Source organism: Phasianus colchicus, chromosome Z, assembly GCF_987193195.1.
Source record: "Phasianus colchicus chromosome Z, bPhaCol1.hap1.1, whole genome shotgun sequence".
Classification (NCBI taxonomy): Eukaryota; Metazoa; Chordata; class Aves; order Galliformes; family Phasianidae; genus Phasianus; species Phasianus colchicus.
Window position 1 is genome coordinate 13,586,387 of NC_143476.1, and position 27,947 is coordinate 13,614,333.

A 27,947-nucleotide genomic window follows, 5' to 3' on the forward strand; every position below is an offset into this window, starting at 1 on the left:
AAAAGTAATGCCTGCTGTTGATTTCGATGGCAACTGCAGCTCTGCTGCCATCTGCTGGCACGACAACAAAACGTAATGGAGCATTTGTAGGAAGGTTCAGCCTCTGCTGCCGTACCACCAACAGTCACCTCTGATATCACGGGCATTCATCATTATCTGTCATCACAACACCTGAACGTACGGCCACTGACACAGATTGCTGACAAGGCCTACGATTAACCTGCAGCAATGAGGAAACCCATGAAGTCTACGTGGAAATGATAAAAGCTGACCAGGATAACTGCCAGCCAAGTTTCATGTTACAGATCGGTGCATCATTTCTGTATTTGGCAGGGTTGAGCAGTCGGCAGTTGGAAAACAAAGCACTGGATTTTGCAGTGTTAGTGACAGAGTGAGATGTGAACAAATGAACCACTTGTCACGTACTGCCTTCTTCTGTAGCGACATTAAACTCTGCATAAATACATTTTTCCTGTGTTTGCCTGCATTTGTGAGGAACCGGGGCAGAAAGAGAGCAGCGTCGGGCAGAGGGGATGAAAGATGGAACCCTGCTTTCTCGGGCTCTCCTGCTTGCAGGAGGCCGCCACCGCAACCGCGAAGAACGTCTGCTTTATCCGAGACGCCGTCCCAGAGCGTTATGTGGAGACTTCCCACACTGCGGCACGTCCTCCGGCATCACCGCGAAGTGCGGACGCCTCGACCGCCGAGGTTCGCCGCTTCGGAGCCGTTCCCGCCAGAAGCGCAGCGACGGCCCGCGAGGCGCGGCGCGGTTCCGGCCGCTTCCCTCACTCACGGCTCCCCGAGGCGACGGAGCGGCCGCGCGGCTCTCGGCCGGGCGGCTCTCGCGAGAGCGGCCGACGCGGCGGGGACGTCGCCGGGGCTCGCCTGGAAAAAGCCTCGGGGGCGGAGCGGAGGCGGCGGGGCGCGAGGATCGCCCGGGCCGCTTTAACGAGGAGAAGCCGCGAGCCGCTCGGACGCGGGACCGCGCGGCGAGGGCGGCCGTCGGCGCCGCCGGGCGAGCGGTGAGTGCGCGGCTCCCGTTGACGGCCCGGCGGCCGCAGCTCCGGAGGCGCCGAGTGGCCGCGGCCGCGCCCGGCGGAAGGCTGACGCCGCAGCTGCGGAGCCCCGGGTGCTGCTGGGCTGATGTTCTTTTGTGTCCGTGAGATTGGCAGTGGGGCTGAGTGTTCCCTCAGCAGGTCTGTAGATGACACCGAGCTGTGGGCTGTGGTCAGCACACCGGAGGGATGGGGTGCCACCAAATGGACCTGGACGGGCTTGAGCACTCGGCCTGGGAGAGCCTCAGCAAATTCAAGTGCAAGGTCTTGCACCTGGGCTGAGGCAGCACCCATTAGCAGTACAGACTGGGGGATGAAAGGATTGAGCGCAGCCCTGCTGAAAAAGACCCGGGAGTGCTGGTGGATGGGAAGCTGGACATGAGTCAGCCCGGAAAGCCAACCGTGTGCTGGGCTGCACCCAAAGCAGTGTGGCCAGCAGGGTGAAGGAGGGGATCCTTCCTCTCTACTTTGTGCTGGTGAGACCTTACCTGGAGTCCTGTGTCCATATGTGGAGTCCTCAGTACAGGAGAGACGTAGACCTGTTGGATTGTATTGAGTGGAGGGCCATAAGAATTATCCAAGGGGTGAAGCACTTCTCCTATGAGGACAGGCTGAAAGAGCTGGGGCTGCTCAGCCTGGAGAAGAGAAGGCTCTGAGGTGATTGTGGCATTTCAGTATCTCAATGGGAGCTACAGGAACAAAGGTGATAGACTCTCTATCAGGGTCTGTTGTGATAGGACCAGGGGAAATGGTTTCAAGCTTAAAAAGGATGGATTTAGGTTAGATATAAGGAAAAAGTTTTTTTACAGTGAAGGTGGTAAGGCAGTGGAACAGATTGCCCAGAGATGTGGTGGATGCTGTGTCCCTAGTGACTTTCAAGGCAGTGTGCTGGATTAAACCATGGGGAACCTGATGTAGATGTAAATGTCCCTGTTCATTGCAGAGGAGTTGGACTAGATGACTTCTAAAGGTCTGTTCCAACCCTAAGGATTTTATGATAAAAGACACTATACACACTCTCTTGGTGTTGATTTCTGTCTCTTGCCACTTACTCTTCCTTTCCTCCTGTCACTAATACAAACATCTCATTTGCTTTTCTCTATTTTGTTTCCATGTAATCTTCTAGTGTCTTCAGATGCCTTTCTTGCACTCAGTTTCTTTGTTTCCTACACAAAGGAAACCCACCTGTGACCCCTCCCTCCCCCCACTCCTCTAACTTCTTTCCAGGCATTCCATTCCTAAACTTATAGGTATTCTGAACTCTCCTCTGATTTCATCATGGCAACAATCCATCCTCCATCCTTGACATCTCTCTAGAATTTCTCTCACTAAAGCCTTTGATGACTGCAGCTGAATCTCAGATCCACATCAGTATGCTTATCTTTTTCAAATGATCAGACACCTGCCTCACATTTAACCAGGCTTTTCTTACTGAATTCCTGCCCTTCCTCAGGGACTGTATCCTCTCTGAGCTTCTCTCATTATTCTCCAATTTTTTTTTTTTCCAGTTTCATTTTGGGGGGAGAGGGGTAGGAACCAGACAATTCTTTAACTTCCTATGGGTTTTGGATAAATTTTTTGTCTCTATCCACACTGTCTGTGGATAATTTTGTCAGAAAACAAAGTAATTTCCAAATTCTGAGACAGAGAAGCAGATTAAAACTTGGTTTTCTCTCTTCGGTGCTCTCTTCCAAACATTCAGCAATCCACTCTATTTAGCTGTGACTAGAGGAAAACTCATTTTCTCTAGGCCACCTGGCAGCTTTGTGTCCTGTTTGTTCAGTCCTTAGTCACTGAGGTTATGGCCTGTGACTAGAGTGCTGCAGCAGTGTGACAACCAGAATAACAAATAGCCACAGAGTTGAATTAGGTAGAAACAAGTCAGTTTTGAAACGAGTGTCACAGTACCTTGAAGAACACCTACATGAAGATTTACTGTCATTAAGAACTAAGTATTTGACTCGGTTGTTCAGCATTTGCGTGCGTGCTGCATGGCCTGAATTCAGTGCTCTACAAAAGTTTCTGTTGTTTGGCATAAAAGAGGTCTGGGTCCTGTACTTTGCTACCCTAGTATCTCTGGTTCTGCTGGTACATCTCTTGTGCCTGGAGCTGGCTCTGCATCTAACTGAGGCATCATCTTTAACACTTAAAAAAACAAGCTCAAGGAAAAAAGGTTTCGGTGATGTGACATGAAAATAGACAGCACAAATACAGACCTGCAGTAACAGAAGATATACGTGCTAGGTGTTGAATATAATTTGGAAACCAAGCCACAGATGAGAGGTCTTACTTGATTTGGTTTATTTTTGCTAATCAGAAAGTCAGTAGATGTAAACTACAGATGCATCATAGGGATATTCAGTCAGGTGATGCAACATGTATCTAATTGTTTTTTTGTAATTACAATGATTAATAGATATTAGCATGATGATGACTCTCTTCCTAGCTTAAAATATGTTATCACTAAATTTGAAAATGGCACACTAATAAATAGGGCTTCTAAAAGAGATGTGTTGGTAAAACCTTGTTTTATCTACTTGTTTTTCACTGTAATATCAATATATTGAAACCATTTGCACAGGGCCAAGTAATTGTGAGGGAATAAAACAGCATATGAGGTTATAATTACTATGTTAGGTAAAACAGAGCATTATCAGTCTTCATTGTTGTTGTTTTTTTTTTTCCCTTCCAATTACTTGATAGTCCAGGAAACTTTTCACAGCTGAGCCATTGTGTTTTCTTCAGAAGTTAGAAAGAAGATTGGCAGCCATGCAGCAAAGTGCTCGAAGAACTGCACTATTTCATCCTACTCTTCTGTGAGTTTCTATTATTTACCACGTAAGAACAACTTCTTTGTAATGTCTCCCTTGTAGAAAAGTGACATGTATTTATCTTCAGTGCCAGCCCTTGATTTCCAGTGCATGTTCAAAATAGTTAATAGGTAAAGGAATGCTGGCTGGTTTTATGCTAAGAAAAAAAGCCTCCACAAGTTCACAGTTAGTAAAGTACACTTTTTTTTTTTTTTTTTGCCAGATGGTCTGCTGGTTTCTCAAGTCTTCTTATGTAACACGAGGGAACATTTTGTTGTTTGAATTGTTATAACTGCCTATTTTCTGTGTTCAAAGGAATAGATTCCCTTACATGTGGGGTATTTTTAACTGGATAATGTAACTCAGAGTGATAATATATAAAAACAGACTTCTGTGTTGGTTGTTGGAAAGAAAGTTGCTTGTTCATTAGAAATAGTAGAAATGTAATAGTCCCATTTAGTAGTTAGTTTTTCATCTGAATATTAAGTTCTGAGTAGAAAAGAAAATAGCACCAAGTTTAATTGCATGCTTTGAACAAGGTTTAATAACCTATAAACTTTCTTAAATATCCCTCAGTAGTGTATGCTATTATTGTCCTTAGAACCTCTGGATGTCCTTGTTTTAATGGTTCAAAGCATGTGAAAAATCTTTGTCTGGAAGAATATAACAACTGGGATTTTTTATTTGTACATGATAACACACTAAATTATATCACCTTTAATTAATTTGATTAATTATAATTTAATAATTTAATAATTTAACTCTATATAAAAATATATAGCCATAATTCACTGCTGCAGATCTGAATACAAAGATTGCTGGGGCAATGCTTTCAGGGCCAAAACTTCAGCTCTACTGTTGTGTCTTTTGAAGGAATTATGCAGATCCTTCCTATTTGAGGGTCTAGCTTTTGGCTGTCACCTTATGAAGTCACTGCTTTCCATGGACTTCCTGGCATTCGCCTTAATCAAGAGTTGGTGAGGGATAAAAGCCCCTGGCTGATCTCATATCTGCACTTCTTGCATAACCATTGTAGTAAGTATCATCCTTAATCTAACATTGTGAAATGGTTTAATTTATAGTGATTAAAAAGGTGCAAAAACATGTCAACCTTCACATACCTTTGGAAGATCATAGAATCATATAATGGCTTAGATTGGAAAGGACCTTACAGGCCCCCCCAGCCCCAACCCCTGCCATGTGCAGGGCTGCCCCCCACCAGCTCAGCTGCCCAGGGCCCCATCCAGCCTGGCCTCGAGCGCCTCCAGGGATGGGGCACCACAGCTTCTCTGGGCAGCTGTGCCAGCGCCTCACCAACCTCTGGGTACAGCATTTCCTCCTAACATCTAACTTAAATTGCCCCCTTTTTAATTTAAAATCATTTCCCCCTGTCCTATTACTAGCAGACTGTGTAAAAACTTGTAAGCTCCCTTCAAGTACTGGGAGGCTGCAATCAGGCCTGCCCAGAGCCTTCTCTTCTCCAAGCTACACAAGCCCAGCTCCCTCAGCCTTTCTTCACAGGAAATGTTCTCCAGCCCTCTCATCATCTCCAAGGCCACCTCTGGACCTGCTTCAGCAGCTCCACATCCTTACTGTACTGGGATGCAGTACTCCAGATGGGGCCTCACAAGGCCAGAGTAGAGGGGAGCAATAGCTCAGGTTGGGTAAAACCCAGCATCCAGGCCGAGAAGCAAGGATGTGTAAGCAGTGTGCTTACATGTGTTTCTGAAGCTGTAGTTTGATTTTTATGGTGTATATATGTATGGGAAGAATGGCCTGAACCTCTGATTGATCACCTGAGGCGAGCAATGAGTCAGCCCTGGGAGCACAGGTGAAGGCAATTCAGCTGTGCTGCTGGGAGGAGTGGAGGCTGGCTGCACCTCTCCTAGTCCCATTTAAGAGCTGACTACCAGTGGGGAAGGATCTTTTTCTGGAGATCCCTTCTTTGGAGTTTTACAGCAAGCCCAGGTAAGCGTAAGCAAGAAAGATCTATTCTTTCTTTGGTGTATGTAATAATCTGCTTAGCCAAACTCTCTTGTGTTTCGTAATTATAATGTCTGCGTATTCATTGGTTATACAGTATAACTAAGGTTTTCTAGCATGTGTTCACTGCAGTTGGGAATTATCTAGGGCAAACACGAAAACCTGGCAAACTGTAGTATTGTGGAGTAAAGAGAAATCCTGCAGTAGAACAATTTGCAAGCAGAGGCATCTAAGCAGAGAACTAATCGCTTAATAGTATTGTTTTATCGTTTGTTTTCTTGGAAGCAAGAAGGCAAAATGGAAGTCAAGAAGTAAGAATGGACATCATGAAAACATCAGTAAGAATTTCTGTTCTAAAAGTAAGCTGGAGAAGGAGTCTGTAAATACTTAAAATGCCACATTAATCATAAATTATTTTTCTTGAGTTCCTATATTCAAGTTTATTTAAATAAGAGGTTGACATAATCTCTGTTTATGCTTGTGTGTGCATAGCAGTATATTTGGAGATGCTCAGGTAGTAGAAAATGGTGGGCCAGTAACTCAGTCACTCTGTTATAGCAAGAAAGAATTTAAAACATCCCTATAATATTATAGAAATAGTTGCTAGTCAAAAATGGATTTTTTTGGTTCCCAGTCCTTACCAATACATTTCTCTGGTCTTGAGTCAACAGGTGAGTTGTTCATTACAAGATGAAGAAAATCCAGCAAAACTGTGTGGAGCACTGAGGGCATAGCAAAATAATGGATCGTCAGTACCAGATGATGTATGTATTTCTTAAAATTCCCATGTTTCTATGTAGCAATATAGATGGCTCTACTTATCTTGTCCTTAGTACACTTCAAATACTTTGATTCCAGCCTGTTCTGACTTCCTTGTCAGTACCAACTGGGGTACAAATCATCTCACTTGACATCAAACCTGTAACCGTTGGGTGTGAAGTTAAGCTGGCTGAAGATCAGATTTGGCTGCTATGGATGTTCTAAGTGCATCTACAGAGGAAGCTTAATCTTTCCCATCCCAGATGGCTGTCTTGAAAGGGTATGGATTGCTATCCTTAATCACTCCTTTCTCTTTGCTGAATATATAGAGACTGTAAATACTAACTTAAGATAATATGTCTTAATTTTTGGATGGCTGATTCTAGAGAACAGAAATTCTATTTTAAGGAGGCAGACAAATCCTTCCATGCAGTACTGTTCTTTCTGGGATGTGGTGTTTTATGTACTTTGAGGAAGATAACAATTTAACTGCTCTGTCCTGTACTCCTGGTGTATTTGTTTGGTGCTGGGGGAGTACTGGTCCATTAGGATCCTGGTATGAAAGGCACTCAGAGTCTGTAAGAGACCATTTGACCTGCTGTTTATTAGATCGAATGCTATAAGGACAGAATAATAAATAACTGATGTCCCTTTAGATGCTAAGAACCCCAAGTTATGCAGCACCGAAGAAGCATCTGATCCCTGCACAACACTATGCACACCCCTTATTTGAAGGGATACTCCCCTTTGGATAATTTCCCAATATGCCAGCTTTTTGCTGTACTTCTAGACAAAGGCAGGATAACCCAGGTGGCATAATCACTGGTACTAAATGGGAGCTGGAGTTCTTGTGAAGGAAACTTAAAACTTGATTGCAGTACTGAATCAACAGGTGAAAATGATGCCTAGAGCAGAGATCCACGGCACTTCTAGCCATTCGGTCCTGTTCACTTGTAGCCTTTAATGTCAGGAAAGGAGTTGAGCACTGAGCTGTGTATGCTCTGTGTTGCTGAGAGTTGCAGCGTGACTTATTGAGTCAAACTGCCATCTCTTCCTGGAAGGCAGGTTCCATTTAAGACACTTTTGTGGCTCACACACTCCAGATTATGCAGATGCACGTTTAAAGGTTGTGAATGACTGGCTCTGGGTCTTCTGAAATGCTCCTTTCCTACCTATCTACTTCAACAAGTAAATAGTTTTGTGTCAAGTTAAAGATCAGAGGGCATTATTCTACCTGATCGTATTTGTGGCTTGGAGACAATCATTATGGCAGATTTCCTGCTTTGAAGAGTACTGCTATGGCATTTAGCTAAGAAACAGAAATTCTATTGAAAAGACAGACCTCTTCTGTTACTGAGGCTTACTGTCTAGAAGTACTTTTTTTGGGAGAGCAATTTGAAGGAAATTGTCCTGGGAGCTTGAGACATGTCTAACTGTAGACAGAGCTGTTCAGATCTGTTTCCAACCACCACAGAGCTGACAAGAAAGCTGCCCCAGCTCCTCTGAAGAGGTCTTATGTGACTGATGATGGGGCAAGGCCAGGGCCTCCTTCTGTCACCTATCCTCCTGTCAAGGAAGAAGCATTGCTGCACTTGTGTTTTCCAGAAGAGGTGACAGGCCTTGGCAGTGTGATGTCTGTGATGCTAGCAAGGAAGTCAAGCTGGCCCTAAGAAAAAGTGAAAAAGCATCTGGATGTAAATATTGCCTTCATAACCTGGGATTCCCCTATTGCATCTATTTGCAGAGGGACTGGGCTTTTTCTTGGTGATGGACTGACAAATTAATGAAGAAGATTCAGTGTGGATCAGATAGATAGAATTGGAGCTGGAGGTCTCTGCAGCAGTATGAGATGCCTAAACAGTGTCATCCTATGAACTCAGAAGGCTCAGGGTGCATTACAGTCATACATGAATTCATGGAGTTCAGTAAAAGACTCACAGTAGAGGTCGCATGGTCAAGGCATCTGGCTTTTGATCTGAAATATGCTGCATTTAACACACGACTCAAACTGATGGTGTGGGGCCAGAGCAATGGAAATCTGTGTCTTAATATGCAATTAAGTCACATTATGGGCCTTGCAGACAAATTTAATGTCAGATTATTATTATTTGGAAGAGAATATCAGTGTACAGCATGGCAAACGCAGCTGAATGAAAGGATTTTCATTTGTATTTGGCTTGAAGCTAATTTCTTTTCTATTAGGATCTCCTCTACCAAGATTTAATAGCAATCAGAGGGCTGCGGAGGCTTCCCATGCTCTTCAGTTGCAGTAGCATGTGCAGTGTCAATTTACTGGATCTGTAGGTGAAGTCTGTGCCCTTTATCTCAAATCGCTGGGCACTGCCTGCCTTTTAACTACATTTCTGGCTTTTCATCTGATGTTCCTCCCCTTGTTTACAGATTCTTGATTTTACCTTGGTAATCCAGCTTGGCTTGAAACTTTATTCTGGACGATGAGCTTTAATCTCTTACTAAGTTAACAAGAAAGCAGGCATGGTTTTAGGTTTGCTCAAAGAAAGCTTAGCAGTGATTATGTGGGGACGTTTTAGAAGTCAAAGGTCTAGTTTCATTTGATTCTGTTTTCTGTATTGTTTGCCATCTCTATCTTAATGTCTGGTGGCATAGCTGACTTCATCTCCCCAGCATCACCGATTCATTCGTAAGTTTGTTGCTTGGATGAATCTCAGCTGTATTCACTCCTCTCTGTGCCTTATTCTCAGATTTAGTTGTTTCCTCTTTTTTTTTTTTTTTCCCCAGGCATTTATTGAAGTGCAAACTTTTCCACGTAGTCCTCTTTTTCCTTTGGTGTCCAGACAGTACTACCTCCTCTTCATCCTGAGCTGATGAGATTTATTGCCACCCTGCTTCAATCTGATCAGGCAGTCAGGAACAGTCTTGCTGTTGATGGAATTGTTAAAACTTTCCCAACGGTGCTTTTTAAGAGTTTCCAGTCTCTTGAGTTTACTGTGGCAAGATCAAGGTTCTCAGAATTCTTGTATGCCTATTCATTATGAGTAAAAACAATGTTTTTCATCTGTCAACTGAAGACATGCTCAGAGTGCGAAGTAAACATGCTACAACAAACAGCCAGAAGGCTAAGCCTTTAAAATCCCCTTCATTTGCTGTGATTTGTGACTGTTGTCTTTCATTTTTTGAGTTTTGTAGGACTTGTATCTAACCCGCTTACCCTGTGGCATTCATTCAGATGTTGTACAGGTCAGAGCAGAAGTGATGTGACTGTTAAACTGCAGTAGATAGAGACCTTGACCACAGCTTGCCCAGCCTTGAACTTGGCCGTCATGATCACTTGGGCACTCCTCCTGGAAAGCTGCTGAGTATAAACTTAGCCTGTGAAGATGAATCTGTTTAAATTATCTAATTTTTAACAGATGGACTTCCTTAGACGCAGAAGTCTCTGTTATTCTATGGAAAATGCCTTTCAGAATTGAGGAAGAATGTATGAAAAGGAAAAATATGCAAAACTTGCATTTTCTTTGGCTATGGGATACTCAGAACAACTTAACAGTTACGGTTGGCATGTAAGTAATGTGAGATGAGATGAAGCTTCTTTTTGAATCTGAAGTTTTCAAAACTTCAGAGATGACGTAGATGCTATTGCAAAATAGCATAGTGGTTACAAGTCACGTGCTTTTTTACCCATATAACAAGCAGAAAAAATTGTGTATTATTTAGAATAATTTAGAATAATTCAAATAGAATTAGAAAAAATCCTTTATGTAAGCAAGAATGAATTTGGTATTCCAAGCACTGTCGTTCATGGAAACTTGTCAGTGCTCATGTATCATAGATATCTACTGGGATACTTACAAATACATGCACTTAGGTACAAGACCTAATATTTGCAAACTAATGAACATCATTTAGTTCAGACACTGAAACTAGCAAAAAAGAATAACCTTAATGAAATAAAATAACCCCACAATTATCAACTGTTAGGATTCTAATAGGCTTTTGTAACAAGTCTTTGTCTCAGATACTAAAAATACCTTTGGAAAAGACAGATGGGGAGCTTTCTGACTGGTTTTGTGAGAACAGTCAAAATGTGCTCTGAAAAGGCATTTCCTCCTGTATGACCTGATGCACTGATGTGTGTCCAAGCTGCAGCTCATTTCACAAGTGTTGCTGGGCTTGTTAATGGTGCGTTGAGAGAGCTTTTCCTCATCTGAAACTGCTCATTAATGACACAGAGGATCTAAATAACCTTAATTGGTTTCAAATACCTATATGCTGAACAAACTCAATTACATAAATTTGATTTCTCTTCATTCTTTGGAGATAATTTGATCGGAATATCTTCATCTTAGCTAAAATGATCCCATTTGCTCCTGCTAGTATAGGTATTGCTGTCCAGACTTCTTAAATAATCACAGATTTCTGTAAATTGCATAGTTAGTCAGGATAAGACAGCTGTTAAGTTCCCCAGACTGGCTCATATTGCATTGTATACATTACTGTTTTTGAAACATTGCATATGCCTCTGCTGACAGCACTTTCATATCTTCAAGATTAACCTTCTATTGAGTACAGTGATACCATGGTTTTCTTACTGCTTTACCCCAGCCTATGCACATCTGATTTCTTTTTTGGGTTCTTCCTTGTATAGGTTTGATTTCAGACATCATGACAGTATTGACCTGTATTAAATTGTATAAAACCTTTTGCTTAGAGAGTAATAAGTGACTTTACCCCGGAAAGAACAGAAAATTTCCTTCCCTCCTTCCTTCCTCCCTCACTTACTGCTTTGGCTTATTATTGGAAATGCAAAACTCCTAGAGATCTCATTTCAAGTGTTTCACATATTCTCTACAATACTTGTCATTAATTTCTGTTATTGCTTTTTTGCCCACATTCTATTTATTATATGGAGCTGGCCTCAGTATGAACCTTGAGAGGTTACCATCCATGAGCACTAAAGAGATTTAGATCCCTTAATGTTCAATGCATTAAAAACTATTTTATGATATGGCAATTAAAAATGACATGCTGTAGAAAGTAAGAGGATCCCATAGAGTATGTTACAGGTATGGCTCATCAGAAAATGAGCAGTATGTTCAACTTCTCCCCTTGGTCTCTTCTTATCTCATAAAAACTTTCAAAACATAAAGGAAACAGTACAGATCTCTACTGGGTTGAAGGATGATGTTTTGTTGCAGGATGGAAAGTTGCAAGTTATTAGAAAGAAATGACCATTGAAAGTGGTCAATTTATGGTGCAGGAAATCTAATTTCTGGAGCTGTGTGTGCATGTATGTTCTCACTTCATCACTGTTTCCAGATGATGGGGCTACAAACTCAGGCAGTAACCATCGTCAGTCATCATTAGTCTCAAAGTTCAGATCTTCTTTCTGACTTTTTAGAGATCATTTGAGATGTTTGTAGCAATGGTCATGGCATTCTCTGTTTGGCTGCAGCTCTGACTAAATGGAATAGAATTATGAAGGAGAACATAGAAGCTGATATTCCCTGGGCAAACCTGCATGCCAAATGTACCTTTCGCAGAAAAAGATGTAATGTTTTAGAGCTCAGGAGAGCTGTAGCCATACACTACAGGCATATTTGATGAGCTTGCATTCCCCTTCTGTTGAATCAGAAATCTGGGCTAAGCAGGAACTTTGTAGGGAAGAGAAGATAGAATGTGTTCCTTTCCAGGCTCACTTGGGAAATGTCAGGTCTTTCTAAAGGCACCATTCAGCCACCGGCATTTTTGCCAAAAAGATAACAAGACAGCCAGCACTGCAGAACTGAGTATTCTCCATGTATTTACTCATAGCCTGAAATAGAGTATGGCAGTTGTCTTTAAGATCATCAGTATACAGTTAAGAAGTGAGCAGCTGACAAAGGTAAGGGCATACCAATGAGTCTTTCCATTTTGAAAGATTTTCATGTAGACCTTAACTCTAAGTATTACAGATTGATCACAGTCACAAATCCCATCTTTCATCCCAAACCTATTAAGCTATTGCAAATTGACCTTATCTGAGCCCTGTTCTTTTTTCTTTTTTTAACTTAACTGCTTATTATGTATTCATTTTATGTATCTCTTATTTTTGCCTTGCCTCGAGCTGGCAGTCACTTTAAGAAAGCCATCTAAAAAACTCTCTATATCTCTATTTAGTATGTAAGTAAATCTTGTTGTGAATTGTAGTGTATGCGTATCTTTGGTTCATCTCCTGTACTACATAATGTGGCAGTATGGCTTTACTCTTTCCAAAGCAGTATGCCTTCTCAGAAAGCACTTCACTGACAGCTGAAGCTGTTCCTGTGTTTTTGAAATGTCAGGGGGATAAGAAATGCCATGTGGCAGCAGCAGCTGTGCTGGCTGCATCTCCTCTGTTGTCTGGGGGAACATCTGATAAGGTGCCCATCTTGCACCTTATCTGTGGCTGCAGTGGAATGTGTAGCAAGGCAGAAGCAAAAGACTTGAGCTTTGCAGCTGTGAAGAAAACCTACAAAATAAGACAGTTACTCACAGCTTGAGATAAAAGTGACAGATGTGAATAATGAAGAAGTCCGTGTAATATCTAACCTTCTTCCTCATCTTCCTCAAAGCAGAGATTCACTGTCAGACAGGCTGCTTCAGACATTGATCTCGTATTATCACACATCTGGAGCAATGACAGCCTTTGCTTACTGCTTACAGGGAGACCTCTAGGGTAAATGCACACACAAGTGTACAAGGAGAGTTAGCAGTTGTCACTCTTCCCAGATGCACTGTGACATGGGATGTGTTCAAGGTAACAGACTTGCTGGAGGGGCAGATTTCCTTGCAGCTTTATAGGAAACCTGAGAGCTCAGTGCAGAACTCTATGATAAAACACCCGTAGTAAAATCTATTTAAGAGGTGAATCCTCCTGGTTTCCATGAAGTTCGTGACTCCCTAATAATGAAATTAAAATTTGCACGATTGGAAATTATATGTTTGGTTCTTTTGATCCCACTGGACTTTAGTTTTAATATTTACCTTCCTGCCTATTGGGGTACTTGAGTAATTTTAATCTGCCACAATATTATGCAGCTCCTCTCTTTAACAGAGTGGTGTAGGCTGTTACCAACTTGGCTGAGGGAGCTGGCATTGTTCAATCTGCTGGAGAGGAAGCTCAGGAGAGACGTTATAGCTCTCTCTACCTACCTGAAAGGAAGTTGTAGCCAGCTGGTCTCGGCCTCTTCTCCCATGTAACTAGTGACACGACTGGAGGAAATGGCCTCGAGTTGCACCAGGGGAGCTTCAGGTTGGACATTAGGAAATAGTACTTCTCTGAAAGAGTGGGCAGGCACTGGAATGGGCTGCCCAGGGAGGTGGTGGAGTCACCGACCCAGGAGGCATTCAAGGAACGTTCAGATGTTGTGTTGAGGGACGTGGTTTAGTGAGAAATATTGGTGATGATCTTGCAGGTCTTTTCCAACCTCGGTGATTCTATGATAGCAGGAGAAATAGTTATTGCATATCCTATTTTTTCTATTCTATATACGTCACTTTGTATTTGGGCTGCTGCTTGGGATCTGCTCAGGATCACAGATTATCTTAAATACTTTTGATCTATAAAGATGAAATTAAGAATGAAGATGGGGTGGATTTTAATAGTAGCTTTTGGGTGAATACCAAGGGTGTAGAAAGGGATTTGAAGTATTTTGATGGAGAGAGAGAAAAAAAGATCTAGTGGAGATTGTAGAGATTGAATTGTCTTTCCTTCTTCATGTATCAAATTTGTTAATAGAGAAAGTGCTCTTTAAGATCAAGCGAAGGTGACAAATTTTAATTAAATCATGTCTTTATGGATTTTTTTTCCTGTTCATATACAGTCATCTAAAAATGTTGTAAAGAAGACTGCAACATTTCAGAGGAAGAGTGAGATTCAATTTCCAGTTGATTGCTTTCCTGAACATAGGTGTCCTCATGTCGGTGTGCACATGGAGCTAGGAACTTGGCTCAGTTCCCCACATGCAGGCACTGATGAAAGTTGAGGTGCTCTAGGGTGCTCCTTGTTTCCTGCTGCTGGCTCAGACGAGTCTGGGTGTCTCTGAAGCTGCCTGTCACGTTCAGCAGTCCTGTATGTGCTGAACTGCAGCACAGTTCTGTGCACTTTTAAGGCCATGCTGTTGGATAAGGTGATGAGAGCACTTGACCAGTATAGGGCAGTGCAGGAGCACAGGATTCAGTATTGTCTTGAGACTTTGGAGAGGAGAAATAAGATTCAGCTACAAACAGGCCCAGGACTGGGAAAGGGTCTTCCATCCCAGACAGATCCTGCTGATGAACTTCTCAGCATAGAGTTGCCTCCTGCTCCCCAGTGAGGAAACATCAACAAGAGCAGAGCTGAAAGCCTCGTGATCAGGGACTTTGCCTGAAAGAGAGTTAAATGTGGCTCTAATTCTTAGTCTGAAAACCATATCAACAATTTATTCAATTACTGTTTATAGTAGAAGTAGCTACACAGGCTTACAATCTATACAGGTTCCCAGAATGCCTTCTATTTATGTGCAGTTTTTGTTTGTTTTCCCCTTGATCTCCAGATGGGTTCTTCATTTGTTCACATGAGAAAAAAATGAACAGAAGTAGAGAGGTGTGAATTGAGTGTGTGTATATACTTTTACATCTGTTCCTTGTGCTTCGCATGCTCTATAGGAACGTAGGTGACCTGGATGCAAACTCCATAAGGCTGTGGGGGAAACTTAAATACATTCCTACTCCCTGGATGGCAGTTAAGTATTTGTTATCTTACAGAAGGAGGCTGTGTATGAACTGAGATGCCTGTCAATTTCTAATGACATTTCTGTAAGTCTTGTGGTGAAAGTGGTGAAGACAGATGAAAGGCAAGTAGGTTGGTTTATTAAATGATCATTCTTCACACTGAATAGCAATTTCATGCACTCTGAATCCAATTATTAGAGCCTCTTGTTGTTTTGTAACTTGATCTCGGCACAGTAACTCCTAAGCTAATTTCTTAAAGGCTCATCTGTAGTCTCAGCTGATTATGCTCCGACAGTGAAATGTTTGGGATGGAGAACAGCAGCAAACGTAGATCACTGATTTATTTTATTGCAGCCATTATGTCTACCCTTGGAGGCCTTATAAGCAAATTCTGTTTTCCATGTATTCAAGCTAGAGTAAACCTTTGCTCCAACAGTATTAAATGTAACTATCTGAAATGTTTTGTAGTGTATCAGTAGTTAAGAGTGAGCACCCTATTCAGAGGCACTGAAGTCCAAGACTTGCAGGTAGCTGTCAGAGCTGAAGACAAGTGGCTCTGTGGGCATGTTGCATAGCCACGGTCCCGCATGCATCCCTACTGGTGGACGGGCTGTCGAAGTGCCCTGTGGTTCCCTTTCAGCCTCTGCACTTTCCTTCTCAGGGAATCAGAGTAAGAGATCAAAGGCAGAGAGAAGGTGCACACTGTTTTGCCCACCTGTATTTTCTGGAGAAGTGCCTTCAGATGTCTTGGCACAAGTTTTTCCCTAATGATTTCGTAGGGCTTTGCACATGGCTGCAGACTAGCACTGTCTGAACACACAACATAAAGGTAATGTAGATGCCCTGCTCACAAAGAAGCAAAATTGTTTCTGACAGATTCTTGGAGATACCAGGCAAAGTATTCACAGGTAGACCAGTAATCATAGCAAGAAAAACTGTGCTCCCCCAACTGGTGAAGGGGCTCTATGGCTACACAGCACTCCTTCCCAGGAAGCAGCCTAGCTCCAAGAGGTACTCTCTTGTTGTGGTCTTATGATTTTTGGTCAGTATTCCACATCATAACATCACACTGTACTGGGAGTTAAAGGGTTAGTACTGCAGCTCAGTGGCTTGTCAGCATTTCTGGTTTCCTGATCTCAGAAGAAAAGAGTGAGCTACAACTCCCAGAAGACTTCATTGTTCCATTTCCATTCGAACAAAAAGATAAAACTGGCGGAGTCTCAAGACTGCCTCTCTTTGCTGTCTGTGCTCCTGGCTGTCTCTCCTATAGCATTAGAGTAAGGAATGCAGTTTTGTAAACTCTTTCCTATTTTATTTGAGTTGTTAACTCCAAATCCCATCGTATTCTATTATCTCACATTCCGCCACTGTATTTTTTAAATGAAGTTTTTCCCTTAGTTCACTGCTGCTGGTTTTCTTGCCTCTTCCCCCACCCTTTTCTCTTCCCAGTCCATAGATCCCTTAGCTCCCTGTCACCAAACCTGGCCAAGCTACGACAACTTCCTTCAGTGACTGGCCCTTACATGAGCCCAGGCTAACAGAAGGGGACTTATTTTCTGGAGAACATTTTTGTCCTTTTGTTTTTCTTCTAAAACTGTGCAAGCTTTGGGTAGCAGTGTCATGGTAGGGAAAGGAGAACGTGTGGACTTAGCAACAGGTAGGACATACTGCCACCTGCAGAGCCTGAGTTGACTTCAGACAGAGCACAGAGGGCACCTGAAGAATGGGGGATAGGGCATAATGGATATACCTCATCTTACTAGAGGATCATTAGATGAGGTAACTGGAGGTAAAAGGTAAAGGAGTTTACACTAGACAGCAGGGATTTATCTGAGCATCAGCTTAGTAAGGGCTGTGCAGAATATCTCATCGTGCCAACCTAGCTTCTCCCCATCTCACTTTTGAGCACTGCACAGACTTTTTGACGTGCTGTACTTTCTGACGTGGTGGGACTCAATAGTCAGGAACGAGAGGAGATAAACCATACCCTCTCAGCCCACCTGGAGGGTTTGGTTTGGAAATGTCTTGGGCTGATGCAAGCGAACAAATCAGGAAATAATTTTAGCTGCTGTATTTTCAGTTAGTGAGCAGGTGTAGCTTGTGAGCTCTCAGGGCCAAATCAGAGAGTATTCAGGAAAAGCAGCATTACCTTTAGAGTGAGGGTGGAACCACTGATGTGATGAAGTTCTGAAGTGTGGTCTAAACTACTTAAGTAAACTCCAGATTGAATGAATATAGCTTCACATGAAAAATGAAGCCGTGTAAATGCTTACAACACGACAGTCTTGAAAAATGCAGCTCTCTAGGTGTTAGATTCTTATATCCTATTAGGGAAAGAAGTTGTGTGATTCCTAATGATTTCATCTGGGAGCACCCAAAGGTACAAAAAGAGTAATTTCAGAGAATTTCAATTGGAATCACAGATTCTGGAAGGGCACCTTTGGAGATGTTCTAGTCCACTGCTTGCTCAGGCAGGGTGTTGCTCGCAGACGTGTCCAATTGGGCTTGAGCATCTCCAGAAATTCCATCACCTCTCTGGGCAATCTGTTCCAGTGTTTGACTTCTCCTGGAGTAAAACTGTTGTTTTTTTGTTTTGTTTTTCCTATTTATACAGACTTTCACAGGTGTTCACTTTGTGTTCATCACTTGTTATCCTGTCACTTGGCAGAATCTGGCTCCCTCTTCTTCATTCCTTCCTATCAAGAATTTGTATCATCAACAAGATCCCCCTAAGCCTCTTCTTTTCCAGGCTGAACAGTCTCAGTTCTTTCAGCTTCTCTTCATGTCAGATTATCCTCTTCCTTTGTTATTTTTGTGCCCCTTCACTGCACCTGCTGCAGTAGCTTCCTGTCTCATACCAGTAAGCCCAGAGCTCCAGATGTATCGCACCAGAACTGAGTACAGGAGAGGGAATTCCTCTGCTGACCTGCTGTCAATGCCTTGCCTAACGTGACTCTGGAGGTCGCTGACTTCCTCTGCTGTGAAGGCACAGTGTTGGCTTGTGGTCAGCTTTTTGTCCTGCAGAACCCAGATTCCTCTCTGTAGTGCTTCTCCTCATCCTGTCGTTATGTACTGGGGAGTCATTCCTTGACAGACACAGGACTTTGCATTTCTTCTTGTTGAATATCACATGATTCTTTTCAGCCTAATACTGCAGCCAATCCAGCTCTCTTTGAATGGCAGCACACTCAACTAGTGCCTCAGCAGCAATGTTGTACCATCTACAAACTTGATGAGAGTGCACTTTGTCCGGACGTTTAGGTCATTAATGAAGATAGACAATGTTGGCCCTGATGTTGTCCCCTGGCATACTTGTTGTGGTTTCAAGATTTCTGCTATTGGTATTCCACATCGTAGCATCAGGTAATGCACGGGGAGTTAAAGAGTTAAGGCCTCAGTTCCATGGATTGTTGATAGTTCCAGGTACATTTCACAGAAGAGAAAGAATGAACTGTATCTCCCAGAATACTTCACTGTTCCATTTCCATTTTCTGCTTAAAGGGAAAGAGAAAACTGGGAGTCATGAGACTTCTTTTTCTGCTAGGCTCTGCAGTGTATGCTCCCTAGCTGTCTCACCTTCAACATTAGAGTAAGGCCTTTGGTTTTGGACAATCTCTTGTTTATTTAATGTATTAGCTACAATTCCAATTGTATTGTATTATATTGCATTCTCTCACACTGTGCTCTAATACTTAGTGAATTAATTTTCTCCCTTAGCTCGTTGCTGCTGTTTTGTTTTTAGACCCATCACAGGGTCCCCCTGTGCCATTTAGTCAGGGAACCAGGTTGAACCAGGCCAGAACTGTGACAGTGCTGTATCTGAATAACTGGGTAAAAGGCACGAGGTGCACTGAGTAGGACTTCTGCTCCACCATACGTTTTTGTTGAGTTTGTAATATAGAGCTGGTTGTATGGAAGTGGAGCTTAATTGTAACTTTCCTAAAATCAGAACGCTGTAATGTTGTAATTCCAAAGATGTTCACTATATGTTTCCCATTTACGAGTATTTATAGCTGACCTACTGTTACTGAATCCTCACTAATTTTGTATTTACTTTTATTCTTTAAAAGATATAATTGTTAGGTGAGAAGATGAAAAATTCATTGTACTCTGCGGAGAAGAAAGACAGTTTTCTTTGTATGAATGGCAGAACAGCCCCATGGCAAGATTTGTAGGGTGAGTTAATACCTTTTTCTGGACTAACTGAAAAACTATAGAGAAGACATGAAAGCTGCTTGCAGTTCTGAAATGGGGGATGTATGGAGAATAATTAGTATTGACCTCCAAAGGTAAATCCAGACTGAGAACAGTTGTAATGACTGCAACTGCACAATGTTGCTCAGTTAAGGAAAAATTAAATGTAACGCAGTGGAGAAAAGGAGAAAGAAATGAAGAGTTTAGTGTTCAGATCACATACACTGAGCCAAAAATTTCCATATATCACATGTGAGATGCCTCTGCTAAGTGAAAAAGCATCATTGATTTTTACCCCTACAGACTAAAGCACCATGAATTTCTACCAAACGCTGTGAGTATGCTTGCTTCATCACATTTTTTCCACTCTCTGTCAAGACTAATGGGGTAAGAATCCTCCACAAGGGAAACACTGGGGCAAAAGTACTAAGAGAATCTGATGGGAAAAGGTGAAAAGGAGTTGGGGGGTGTTGTCTGTAAGAGTGGATGTGATGATGCCCCAAATTGCAGGTGTATTTTGGATGTTGGCAGCAGTGTTTTCTTTGTGTAACTGCTTCATGGTATGAGTGGTGAGAGGCAGTCAGAAAGCTCACCTGGCTGTCTGCTCAACAGGGATCACACTGAACCTCTATTTCAGTAGCGAAAAAATGGTGAATATATGATGTCTGACTGTCTGCTGGCAGTCAGTTTGGGTATGCAATTTTTGTGGGAAGAATGGTGGAACTGAGCAGACAGCTGGCCTTCTAGTTGTCCCTGAAAAGCAGCTTATGCTACCATGGCTTGGAATCACAGAATATGGAATCATAGAATGGCCCGGGTTGGAAGGGGCCTCAAGGATCATGAAGCTCCAACCCTCATGCCACGGGCAGGGCCACCATCCTCCAAATTTAGTACTAGTCCAGGCTGCCCAGGGCCCCATCCAGCCTGGCCTTGAACACCTCCAGGGATGGGGCATCCACAACCTGGAAGATCTTCCTGGAAGATCTGGGCATTCACTTAGGGACTACCTGAGTTCAGTAACTCCTCTGCTGTCCATAGAAGTACATGGAAATTGTGAGTAAATGATACTACAGCACATCAACCAATATTAATACTGCTGCTAATGCTGATGGAGGTAAATGAATAGATGTAAGAAAATATGGGAAGTTAGAAGAGACAAAGTTGTCCTAAAACATTTGCTGAGAGTTTTACTCACGTGTTTCCATGTGTTAAAGTGGGACTGTTCATGTACATGAATACATCTTTGAAGGATTCACTCGTTAGCAACGTCATCTTTTTCACTTTAGAAGATTTTAATGTGACTGTTGTACTTTCTTGAAAAGACAAACAGATATTTTACTGTAGTATTCTTTTCTTCTACATCTTTTTAGTTGTTTTACATAAACTGCTTTACATATGTGATTTTTTGAGACCTTTTATGCTTCTCTTACTGTATGATTGTCAATTTCTATAATGACTTTTTAATTTGTAATACATTCTATTGGTTATATTGCAATGAGTCACAAATATGTCTCATGCTCAGTTTCCTCTCATTCCCTTTGATCACTCTGTATGACTGATTTCTCAATACTGGTGTGCTGTCTTTCATGGTTTTTGTCTTTTCCTTTTGCGGAAATTGCTGACCTTCACACAATCGCCATTCATCCATACTCTGTTCTCATCAAAGTTAGTATAACCACAAGCTTTAGGCTTCTTTTTTTAGCTTTACTCTTTCTCATTTATCATAGATGAGCTGCATTTAAGCTACAGCCAACAGTACCTCCTTGCAGGTCCACGCACTGGAGATAACGGAGGTCCTTGCTGTGAAGAAAGGGGAATAGAGATGCAAGGGAATGATGGAGCTGAAAAGAAGTACAATAAGAGACTTTGGCAAACTTTTTTCACAGGACAATGATTAATCAGTTTGCTCTCTTCTATTTATGAATCATCTGGAAGTGGGCTTTGCCACAGTGTATGCTCGATCTGTGAGTTGCTTTTGAGTTAATTACTATGACTATCAGCCTTTCTATTAATTTGTAAAGTGTAATAATCCAAATCACCTGTGTGATATCTTTTCCTTGGTTCAAAGATTCATTAATCCCACAAATGGCTTTCACTATAAATGTGAGTACGTTGATATAACTTTCTGTTCACAAATCTATGTTCAGAGAATAGAAGTAGTCCTATCTTAATTTTTTTTCCGCTTACAAACTGCCATAGAGTGCACTTTCAAATTTACATGAAAAGAACATGAACAATGTGTTGAAGGAGAATATACAGACATAGAGATGTCATTGTGCAATATTTGCCCACGTTTAAAGTGTTTGTATAAGTATCAAACGTGAGGAAGAATCAGAAACTCATTAACAGAATTTCATGTACATTTAATGTAAACACTATCTACTAAAGTCTCCAATTAGGAAAGCATAACATGGTTAATGTATGTGACTCAGCTGAATCCCAGTGTTAAACATGCTGTGATTAAGTAATGGATGGCTTTTGGGAAATGAATTCATGGTCTCAGGCTTGTTCCTGCTGGACAGTTATCACTGTCATACAAATGAATTTGTTATCCTGTTGCTTTACGAGCTAAGGAGAAGGATAATGAACAGAATAGATAAAGCAGCAGAACTATTCCTTGTCCTTAAAACATTTAAGTGGCATTTAATCATCTGGATGATATGGTAGTAACTTATATTGCCACTGGCCTCGCTGAAATCTTTGTGGCAAAAAAAATAACTTCCAAGGTCTCTAACTCTTTCTTATCAGTGACATCTCAGATGTAAATGTTCACGCAGGTTCCTACATCAGGTTGCTTTTTACTGTCAGAATTTTACACAGAAAGTTTTCTAGAAGCTTTACTACTTACTGGGAAATGAGTCCTCACGTGGAAGGAACCCAACCCTTGAAAACCAAAATGTTGGTTAAAATAAAGCAAAACAACAATATGCAGTAATGCAACATTAATTAAATAACTTTTCTCGGGGAAAAAGTTCATAAGGTATTTTTCATCAGCTCTCAAATGTTTGAGAGGAGTCCATTCTGTTAAAAAGAGCTCAGATACTTCCAGTACTTAAAGCTGAAGATACATGTTATGAAGTATGAAATGTCAGGAGATGCCTTAAGGTACCGTCTACTCCATCAGTGCCTAGAAAGACAGGATCAACCACAGATGTATGTCATTCTTTACCACTGTCTAACTTGTTATTGAAGCTGTCAGATGACGTAGATCCTGTTTGTTGAACCAACAGTACATCTCATTGTTTAATTAGCTCTGTTTATTCTTCCTCATGTCTGCTAGGATTCTTCTGTACTTCAGTTTAAGCCATGCTTTGTCTTACTGTCAATGGATTTATGTAATCCATACGTAATATGTAGGTATGATGCCATGGGCTTCTCCTGCCCTATTCCCTACAAGGCTTTCTCCTCTCTATTGTGTAAGCCAGTTGTGAAGATTCTCTTTAAATCCTAATGATTAATATTTTTCATCTTTATTATTTAGTCGGTCTTCAAGGAATTGAGAAAATGACAACATGGCATAGAACTGTGGCTTAAACTCTCTTCTAACAGCTGTCACTAAACCAGCCATCTGTACAGTATCTGTAAGGATTCCTAAATATTCATTTTTCTCTGTTTTTTTTAGAAAAGATGATGGCTGTACCACGAGACATGAAGGACCTGAGAAAAGATGAAACGAAGGTCACTCATCTCTGGGCCCTGCAAACAGTGCAAGGCAAAAAACTCTTACCATCCCGAAGGCCCGTTGTTGTGCACACCACTGATGAATCATCAAATATCCAGTGTGGAACCCTGCAGATACCAGTAAGGTGTGCCAATTAACAGAATGATGATGTAGATTGCTCTTACTCATAATAGGCCATTAATTTTCTGGTAACTCATAATACAAATAAGACGGTAGCTATCCAAGCATCCCAGTCACCTCAATTTCATATAGTAGCTATTGTTGCTAAGAATCGTATTGCCCCTGTGGGTTTTGGATCAGCTGTATCCTTGAGAAGTCTCCTAAAGTCTCTCTGCTCTGAAGCAGACACTCATGCAAAGAATAGGAGTGCTAGAGATGGAATACCACACGTGCTTCAGAGTTTACACACTGCGTAGTGCTACAGGCAGAGGCATAAAGGAGGAAATATGCAGAGCAAATGTGGAAGTTTCATGTGAGATTATCTTCTCCTCTTTTACCAGACCACCACTAGATTAATTCTGATGTCTTTTGCTGACAGGTTTACAAATTATTTCATTAGTTCCTGTGAGTGTACATTCTTCCACTCAGTGAACAAATAAGCAAAGACAAAAGCAAAACCAAAAATCACAGCAGGCTGGAATTCCTACACTAAGTACAGGTCAGGCAACACAGCTATATGATAAAAGGAATTCACACAACAAATCTGAACCAAATCAAACCAAAAACATCTTGGTGAAGGCTTTTAGTTAGAGGTATCTGGTTCAGCTTGTTATTGAAGTAATATATTGATCAGCATTATTGTCACATTTTCCTGGACCACATAGGCATTCTGCATTGCCACTAATTGCTACTGAAATATTTCCTATTTTTCTGTAATTTTCTATGTTTCTCTAATTTTCTTTCAGAATTATGTTCCTACTAAAAAATCCAGCTTTATACAAGCCCTGTTGTTAAGTACTATATATTAAAAATATAGGTACATAAATATATTTAAAATTTAAAACAAAGGGTATAATTATACCCTTTTTCAAAGTGATAAAATAAACCCTTTTCATTTATAGCAATATTTGAATACTGTCTATTTATTGACTACTTACAAATCATCTTATTTATAGATGAGCAAAACTATTTTTGGAACGTGATGTTGCATGTGTCCTTTTTAAAAGCTAGAAACTATACAATGCTTCATAAAGTCTTACAGGTCTTACAGTCCATGCTTGCAGTATTTAGTTTTGAGGCATATGGCTTTTAAAGCTCATCTCCTTAATGTCATTTGTGTGCCAAGTTTACAGCTTGGCTTCCAGACTGGGATTCTCTTCTTTGTTCTAACAACTGTGAATGCCTAAAGCCCTAGCAAAGTGACTGAAGAATTTGTTTCCAATAGCTGCTCATATGGAAATAATAGTCAGCTGCTCATATGGAAATTACTGAGCTACTTTGACACTTGTGAAATACACGGATCACTTCTTAGAGCTTAAACGTGGCTTTTTTTTTGTTGTTGTTTTTTTGAGGAATTGAAGTTGAATAAGATAAAGTGGGATAAAGATTAAAAAAGACTGTGGACAGCTTAGAAAGTAGGTGGAAGGGAAATTTTCAGGACTCTAACAACAGTGCACAAATCACATAGGAATGACAGAGAACAGAGGCTCATGGAACAGAGGCTGAATAAATTACAGAAAATATCAGATATTATAACTGAAGTAAGATGCCTGTAGGTGGAAATTCCATACCTAAGTAGGTAAGCAGAGCATGAAAGCCATGCAACTGCCTGCCTCTCTTTATCCAGGTGATGCCAGTGACTGTGGAGAGCAAGTGACCATGGGATGCTACTACCTCACAGTAATCTGATTGGAAAGGGGCTTCAGGAAGTCTCTGTCCCACCGTAGGACAAGCTTTGGGGTCAGACCAAGTTGCTCAGGGCTTTGTTCATTTGAGTATCTAAAGCCATCATAGCCATATCATTTGCATAGTGATGCCAACACATGTCAGGGCAACCTGCTCCACTTTTCCAGGATAATTAAGAGGCCTTACCATGAGCAGCTCCCTTCACTAGGTGCATCCCATCAGGTTCCTTGGGCTCACGTCCTGTTTTATTGAAATGCATCCTAACCTGATTGTCCTCTGCTCAGGATAGGTCTTTATTTGGCTTCTGAACTTCCCTCTTTTTCTCAAGGGTCAGGAATTCCTAAAGGCCAGTCTTACCAGGAAAGACTGAGGTAAGAAAGGCACTGAATACCTCATTCTTTTCAGTGTTCTGCAAAGGGTTCCTTCTTCATTCAGCATTGAGCCCTTATTTTCCCTCGTTTTCATATTCCTGCCTGTGTACCTGTAGAAGTCTTTCCTGTTGCCTTTTATGTCCCTCACCAGATTCACCTCCAGATGGACTTTGGTTGGAATAATGACTCTGTGTTTGTCCTGGGTCATCTGTTGCTGCTTATGTTTGAGTTTAGTCAGGATATCTACACTTGATCTTTTGGTCACCTGTGTCAGGATCATCAGTGCACTCCAGAAATCTGGATTGTTTCCGATTGTGCTGGACTGCGTTGTCTCTTTTGCATTTATTAGGCTGTGCAAACAAGAGGTTTCTTCCAGTTATCTAATAGGCTCTAATTATGTGAGCTATCCCACTGCATTCTGATGAAGTCATAGCCCTTTCCCTGCATACAGGCCTCCATTTCATGCTTTTGTTCCCATGACGTGGGCATTAGTGTAGAGCACTTCAGCGAGTCACAGAGATGTGCTGGTTTTCCAGAAAGAGTGTGGAAGCCTTCCCCACGTGCTGAGGAGACCTTTTCAGGAGACTGAGGCAAAACAGAAAACAGATGAATTATGTCAGATATTTGTAACTTCACTAGACCACTTTTGATTCAGAAAAGTTATATTACTAGGATGTACTTGTTATGTATTCAAATAACATTACCTCTGCTCCTTAGAGCACGTTGTCCTGCAGGCAAAAAACAGCTCATGACTTAATTATAGAATCAGAGAATTGTTTGAGTAGGAAGAAACCTTTCAAGGTCATCTTGTCCAACACTCCTGCAATGATCTGGTGCTCAGTGCCCCATCCAGCCTGACTTTGAGTGTCTGCAGGGATGGGGCAGCCACCTCCTCTCTGGACAACATGTTCCAGTGACTCACTACTGTTATTGTAAAAATCTTTTTCCTTATGCGCAATCTAAATCTCTCCTTTTAGTTTAAAACTCCCCCTGTCCTATCACAGCAGGTACTGCTAAGGAGTCTGTCCTCTTCTTTCTTATAGTCCTTGTTTAGATACTGATAAGAATGGCAGTAAGTGCCATTATCAGTTTCGTCACGCTAATTATTCTCCTAGATAATTTATCTCGACGTAAAATGAAAGATGAGTCAGACTGAGCATTATAGATCTTTCTGTGTTCCCTACCTGTCTCGTGTTAGCACTTTTACTCAGTGGAGCAGTGTGGGAATCAACCAAGAAAAGAATATTTTCTTTCTTTCCAGTATCTACATCTAAAAGATCAATTTGTTTTGCTCATATATATATACACATATTCTTGGGATATCTGTTCCCAAATTAGAAGATAGTTATTTGATGGATATGTTTGATTTTTATTTGGGTTGTTTCTTTTTTTCCCCCCTGAAAGCATCAGTTGGTGAGCTCTTCTCTGTGAATTTTCCCTTCTTGTAGCAAGCTGGGGAGAATTTTCTTGCCTTTCTCAAAACTCACTGGCCCTGAAGTGTGATGCCTGTGGGCTGGAGTATCATCTGGTCTGCTTGGGTTAGCATGCATTCTACTTTGCTGAGCATAAATGTTAGCATCTTTGATAAAGCAAGAAGGTGCCTGCCTGGAGGCAAGTACTGATACAAATAGGGAAAACCTCACTCTTACAAAACTTTTGACAGCACTGATAACCTGAAAATGGCTTTCATTGCTAGCTGAGAGCAACATATTAAAAAAACATAGACTTGATGTTCATGGAGAATGAAAAAATCAGGTACAGTTCTTGTTCATAACACCCAAACATTCCTGAGTCTTTTCCTTTAGGAGCGACAAAATTGGTTTAGCTTATTCACATCAGCAGAAAGCTTCATTAGGTAAGTTTAATAATTTTTAATAATGTCATGGCATAATATTATTAAACTGTATCTCACGTATTAGAGTCTTTCAGTCAAAATAAAATACAATAAACTATTTCTTTTGTAAGTCTAATGACTAGTAACAAGGTTACTGATTACCTTTCCTACACAAAGGGAGACTTGTCTCTGTGAAGAACTGATTGTCTTCAGATGCTTGTTGGCAGCAGGCGACGTAGGGTGTTCAGGTATTCAGCAAGTATTCTTGTCCAAAAAAACCTCATGGCCTTGCTATGTTCTGCCCTCAGAATGAATCTGTACCTGTCTGCAAAGTGGAAGGCTGCACTGGAGTTCTCAAACAACTTCACACGTGCAATTTGTCAAGGACAAAAGCCACCAGTCCCCAAGAAGCTGATAAAGGAGTGGGAAGTTCATTCTATTGCTTTGTCTCTGTCTGAATTGCACCTGTTCTGTTTATATCCAAAACTGTGCTGAATCTTACAGATATTGCTGTCTTATACAGGGTATGAGGACTCTGGGGAGCCAGATTTGCTATGTTATGATCCCACAGATGGAAAAAATTCTGTCAATTTATTTAAATAAGAGGCATAATTTACTACATCTTTATTCTAGGAAACCAAACATTGTGTGATAGTAAGTTTTCAAAAGCACTAAAAATATATTTCAGCTATTTTTTATGTCACA

At 41.4% G+C, this 27,947-nt stretch overlaps 1 long non-coding RNA gene across 2 annotated transcripts; it reads left to right on the forward strand.

Annotated features, from left to right (window-relative positions):
• Positions 1-477: 477 nt before the first annotated feature.
• Positions 478-27,947, forward strand: LOC149912603 (uncharacterized). 2 transcript variants are annotated; one of them, XR_016461879.1, is made up of 6 exons: positions 478-3,871; positions 4,739-6,612; positions 19,387-19,492; positions 21,238-21,474; positions 23,133-23,316; positions 27,551-27,947. It is a non-coding gene; the product is annotated as an uncharacterized LOC149912603 (long non-coding RNA). The 2 variants fall into 2 exon arrangements; XR_016461878.1 differs by lacking the exon at positions 27,551-27,947 and having other exon boundaries at positions 23,133-24,128.